This window comes from Oncorhynchus nerka, linkage group LG5 (assembly GCF_034236695.1).
Source record: "Oncorhynchus nerka isolate Pitt River linkage group LG5, Oner_Uvic_2.0, whole genome shotgun sequence".
NCBI lineage: Eukaryota > Metazoa > Chordata > Actinopteri > Salmoniformes > Salmonidae > Oncorhynchus > Oncorhynchus nerka.
The window spans coordinates 10,350,805-10,357,536 of record NC_088400.1 but is presented as its reverse complement, the minus strand read 5'-3'; positions in this window follow the sequence as shown (position 1 = coordinate 10,357,536).

Genomic DNA, 6,732 nt, shown 5'->3' with positions numbered 1-6,732 from the left:
AATACGTCTTACATTAGTGGATAAAGGAATACTACTGTAATAAATAACTCTTACATTAGTGGATAAGGGAGTACTACTGTAATAAATACCTCTTACATTCGTGGATAAGGTAATACTACTGTAATAAATACCTCTTAAATGAGTGGATAAGGGAGTACTACTGTAATACATACCTCTTACATTAGTGGATAAGGGAGTACTACTGTAATAAATACCTCTTACATTAGTGGATAAGGGGATACTACTGTAATAAATACCTCTTACATTAGTGGATAAGGGAATACTACTGTAATAAATACCTCTTACATTAGTGGATAAAGGGATACTACTGTAATAAATACCTCTTACATTAGTGGATAAGGGAGTACTACTGTAATAAATACCTCTTACATTAGTGGATAAGGGAGTACTACTGTAATAAATACCTCTTACATTAGTGGATAAGGGAGTACTACTGTAATAAATACCTCTTACATTAGTGGATAAGGGAATACTACTGTAACAAATACCTCTTACATTAGTGGATAAGGGGATACTACTGTAATAAATACCTCTTACATTAGTGGATAAGGGAATACTACTGTAATAAATACCTCTTACATTAGTGGATAAGGGAATACTACTGTAATAAATACCTCTTACATTAGTGGATAAGGGAGTACTAATGTAATAAATACCTCTTACATTAGTGGATAAGGGGATACTAATGTATATTCTGTTTTAGTCAAAAACCTGACCTTTGAAATGTCACACTGACAAAACATGTAAGGAAGAGTCCATGCACAGTAAAATACCCAATTTCCAAAAGCTTTATTTCCAAATGCAGTAAATGTACAGGTTACTCAGCATCCGCGTTCTCATCATCTCGTCTCAGGTCTGGGGTCAGGCCATAATATCTCATCAGCGTCACACATTATGTTTGCTCTTGCCAGGCAGCGTGGGAAAAAAATGCCCTTGTGTGCCTTAGAAAACCCTGGATAGACTCCACAGACATCACCACAGGCGTCCATCATTGCCTCCAGTGTCACGCCCTGGTCGAAGTATTTTGTGTTTATCTTCATTTATTGGGTCAGGCCAGGGTGTGGCATGGGTTTTTGTATGTGGTGTGTATATATTGGGATTGTAGCTAGTGGGGTGATCTAGCAAAGTCTATGGCTGTCTGGAGTGGTTCTCAATCAGAGGCAGGTGTTTATCGTTGTCTCTGATTGGGAACCATATTTAGGCAGCCATATTCTTTGAGTTTGTCGTGGGTGATTGTCCTTAGTGTCCTTGTTCCTGTCTATGTGTTAGTGTAGACAAGTATAGGCTGTTTCGGTTTTCGTTACGTTTATTGTTTTTTGTAGTGTTTGTATTTATTAAAACATGGATCGCAATCTACACGCTGCATTTTGGTCCGACTCTCCTTCACACCTAGAAAACCGTTACATCCAGGCGGTGTCTCTGTGCGTAGGGGTGGCTGTCATACACTCTCCACTGCCATGCCGAGAGAAATTCCTCAAATCGGATTCAGAAATGCGGAATATGAACCTGGGGTGGTCATTGAACCAGGCGCGAACCAGAGCAGCCCGATGGAAACTCACGTTATCCCAAATGACAACATATTTCTGGCTTGCTCTGGTTGCCCTGACTCCCCTTCCTGTTGGAGAATGTTATTGTTTAGCTGATATTGAAGTAGAAGGAGTTGTGCCGAGTCGTATGGACCCACTTTGACATGGCTGTGGAAGACGCCATGATTGCTGATGCTGCACATAGGATGACGTTGCCGGCACATACTGGAATCTTTGTTCCTTAACTCTGTTTGAATTCCTCTCAAAAGGCCCACGGTGCGGCTGCTTTGTTCTTATGGAGGTTCCTCTGAACGATCCGGTCAATGGGGGAAATGCTGATGCTGTCAAATCCTTGGAAGACTACCCGGTCTTCAACTATTTGGGTTTGAATTTCCCGTCAAACGCATGGCATTATTGGCAATCACCATATTCACCAGGGCAGTCTCCTGCTCAGCTGTGAGAACTCTTAGTTCTGCAAAAATGAAATTTGACCATTACTGACCTATGGTCATCCATTACCGTGGTAAAAACTACACTGCAAACAAAGTGGAGATTCAGTCTCTATTTACTACAACATTACATGTATCACAGTAACAACAAGGCAAATGACCTGTTTTCCCTTCTGAAAGTACGGACAATGGATGCAACCGTGTAACGGTTTAGGTTGCGTTGCACTAGCTGTCCAGCTTCTCTCATAGTCCTCCCATGTATGAGCACATGATGAACCAGGGTGGCACGGATTTCATCAGAGATTACATGTCTTTGTTGTTGTTGTCATCCTCGTCCTTGTCCTCATCCTCTTCCTCTCTGTTGTCTTGCAACTTCAACAGTGTTAGGATCCATTGTTCCAAAGCACATGCCTCTAGGCCCTATTTATTGATTCTGCAATTCTGATTGGTGTGTTAACAATTTTGAGGCTTAGTGTTTGCACCTGGAGAAAGGTGTGTTCTTTGAGTTTAGGTTGTGATGACTTGAGTTAATTATATTGAGAGCACGTGTTTGCTGAATTAATATATAGTGCAATGAATGATTTATTTGGCCACTTTTGTGTAATGCTTTGCAGAAAGAGTATTGAATATTGAAACAGGTGAATAGTGTTTATGGTTATGGGAAGCGTGTGTGTGTTTTTGGAAATGACGTAAGGGTATAGTTTTTTTGCCCTTACCTCTACCCAGTGGAACATTACAGTTTTTCTCAAACACAAAAACTGTTTCCTGTGGCACAAAAAAACTATACCCTTACGTCATTTCCAAAAACACACACACGCTTCCCATAACCATAAACACTATTCACCTGTTTCAATATTCAATACTCAGAGCCATTTTGATAGATGTGTGGCAGAAGAGATGAGACTTATATGCCCCTCTAAAGAAGCCTCTTTGGGCGAGACGTCCCACTAGCGGCACACCTCGACAACATCCGGTGAAATTGCAGAGCGCCAAATTCAAAATACAAAAATCATAATATTAAACATTCATGAAAATACAAGTGCCTTGCATCGTTTCAAAGCTTAACTTCTTGTTAATCCAGCTGCTTTGTCAGATTTTTAAAAGGCTTTACGGCGAAAGCATATCATGCGATTATCTAAGGACAGCGCCCAGCGTACAAAAGCATTAAAAACATTTTCCAAACCAGCAGAGGCATAAATAGCGAATAAATAAATCACTTACCTTTGAAGATCTTCCTCTGTTTGCAATCCCAAGGGTCCCAGCAACATAACAAATGGTTATTTTGTTCGATAAAGTCCTTCTTTATATCCCAAAAAAGTCAATTTAGTTGGCGCGCTTGATTCAGTAATCCACCTGTTCCCCTCGTTCAAAATGCATACAAAGGAATCCCAAAAGTTACCAATAAATAAACAAGTCAAACAACATTTCTAATCAATCCTCAGGTACCCTAATATGTAAATAAACAATCAAATTTAAGACGGAGAATAGTATGTTCATTACCAGAGATAAATAACAAAGTGCGAGCGCCACAAGACTACAGTCAAAATAAGAGCCACCGAGAAAATCTACATTCTAGCTCATTTTTCAAAAAACAAGCCTGAAAACTGTTGACATCTAGGAACTGCAATCTGGGAGGATTTCCTTTGATTTTCCCATAGACAGCCATTTCAATGGGTGGTGACCTCAACAAAACGGATGGATTCTCCTCGGGTTTTTGCCTGCCATATCAGTTCTGTTATACTCACAGACATTATTTTAACAGTTTTAGAAACTTCAGAGTGGTTTCTATCCAATATTGTCAATTATATCCTAGCTTCTGGGCCTGAGTAAGAGGCAGTTTACTTTGGGCAACTTAGTCATCCGAACTTCAGAATACTGCCCCCGATTCCTGAGAAGATAAAGAAAGGACGCTGTACCAAGATTCAAAGGTCAGATTAGGAAGGAAGAGGTGGTGATTGCTCGATTGCGCTTAGGACATTGTACATTGAACTCGTCATTACATCTGGTTGGCAAGCATGTGAATGGTTTGTGTCTGGAGTAGGGCTCTTTTTTTATTTTCTCAGAAGTATTGAGTTAGGTAGTAGGATTTCGACATGTTGTAAACCGTGATTGACCACACTCCAGCACAGTAGGTGGGGCCATGCACCTTTAATGTTGGTTTACGGACCGCCATTATATCATAGAAGAAGAAGACGGACGTTATGACCAAAACTATCCTATTTACACGTAGTACATTTTGACATTAGAATAAAGGTTTTTGACTCCCTTCCATGCCACACAGGCTGTTTTCGAAATGAGAAGTTGTTTTTTAAGGGGCAGTTACTCTTTAAGCAAGTAAGGAGTTTTTGAATGATGGCCAACGAGTGTCAAATTTAGCAAAGATAAAAGTGAATTGCTTTTTTGCCACATGAGCTTTGTTTGAACGAATATAAGTTTTGTAATGCTTGGGTTGTTGCTAGGAGTGTACTGATATAAGTGTGATGCGCATGTGACATCCTGGCAACGTTGAGAAAAAACACTTCATATCGGAGTTGTACCTGTTGGAATACGAGATGGTCTGTGTATATTCATGAGGCTAGCATAACATCTCACTCTCCATTGAATACAGATGGTTGATGTCAACGCCCCTCATCGAATATTCAAAAAAGTATTCAAATAACAAGATAAGTATCCACCAATCCAAAGAGAGGAAGAGGTGGGAACTTGACAGCTCACCGTTCCTCTCTGTGGACAACGAATCTCATTGTTAAGGCAGAGACACAAGCATCTCATCACTATATCCAGTATCTCTGGTAGAGCAGTGTTTCCCGAACTTGGTCCTTTACTTTAGATACTTAAGTATATTTTAAACCAAAGACTTTTACTCAGGGTATGACAGTTGGGTACTTTTTCATGTTCTATTAATTACTTTTACTCAGGGTATGACAGTTGGGTACTTTTTCATGTTCTATTAATTACTTTTACTCAGGGTATGACAGTTGGGTACTTTTACTCAGGGTATTTTTCATGTTCTATTAATTACTTTTACTCAGGGTATGACAGTTGGGTACTTTTTTCATGTTCTATTAATTACTTTTACTCAGGGTATGACAGTTGGTTGGGTACTTTTTCATGTTCTATTAATTACTTTTACTCAGGGTATGACAGTTGGGTACTTTTTCATGTTCTATTAATTACTTTTACTCAGGGTATGACAGTTGGGTACTTTTTCATGTTCTATTAATTACTTTTACTCAGGGTATGACAGTTGGGTACTTTTTCATGTTCTATTAATTACTTTTACTCAGGGTATGACAGTTGGGTACTTTTTCATGTTCTATTAATTACTTTTACTCAGGGTATGACAGTTGGGTACTTTTTCATGTTCTATTAATTACTTTTACTCAGGGTATGACAGTTGGGTACTTTTTCATGTTCTATTAATTACTTTTACTCAGGGTATGACAGTTGGGTACTTTTTCCACCATTGGATGCATTAATGTAATATAAAACGATCTGGGTACTCAGTTCTTCTCCCCTTGTTCTGTGCTGGTTCCAAATCCTGGTCTAAAGTAGTGCTCTATGTAGGAGTCATCCTGGTCTAAAGTAGTGCCCTATATAGCCCTATATAGAAGAGTCATCCCTAAAGTAGTGCCCTATATAGGAGTCATCCTGGTCTAAAGTAGTGCTCTATGTAGGAGTCATCCTGGTCTAAAGTAGTGCCCTATATAGGAGTCATCCTGGTCTAAAGTAGTGCTCTATGTAGGAGTCATCCTGGTCTAAAGTAGTGCCCTATATAGGAGTCATCCTGGTCTAAAGTAGTGCCCTATATAGGAGTCATCCTGGTCTAAAGTAGTGCTCTATGTAGGAGTCATCCTGGTCTAAAGTAGTGCCCTATATAGGAGTCATCCTGGTCTAAAGTAGTGCTCTATGTAGGAGTCATCCTGGTCTAAAGTAGTGCCCTATATAGGAGTCATCCTGGTCTAAAGTAGTGCCCTATATAGGAGTCATCCTGGTCTAAAGTAGTGCCCTATATAGGAGTCATCCTGGTCTAAAGTAGTGCCCTATATAGGAGTCATCCTGGTCTAAAGTAGTGCTCTATGTAGGAGTCATCCTGGTCTAAAGTAGTGCCCTATATAGGAGTCATCCTGGTCTAAAGTAGTGCTCTATGTAGGAGTCATCCTGGTCTAAAGTAGTGCCCTATACAGGAGTCATCCTGGTCTAAAGTAGTGCCCTATATAGGAGTCATCCTGGTCTAAAGTAGTGCCCTATATAGGAGTCATCCTGGTCTAAAGTAGTGCCCTATAAAGTAGTGCAGGAGTCATCCTGGTCTAAAGTAGTGCCCTATATAGGAGTCATCCTGGTCTAAAGTAGTGCCCTATATAGGAGTCATCCTGGTCTAAAGTAGTGCCCTATACAGGAGTCATCCTGGTCTAAAGTAGTGCCCTATATAGGAGTCATCCTGGTCTAAAGTAGTGCCCTATATAGGAGTCATCCTGGTCTAAAGTAGTGCCCTATATAGGAGTCATCCTGGTCTAAAGTAGTGCCCTATACAGGAGTCATCCTGGTTTACTTTATAAACTAGTGTTGTATACTAAATAATATGTGCAGCCCTTAAAGTCATGTCATTAAAATGTAATTAACAAAGGTTTTTAGTGTCTACAATGATGACTCATAAGTAGCCTATTGAACGTAATGCATGTATGAAGTCTATTATCCTGCCAGATGTATCTGGAAAGGTACCATAATATAATCTC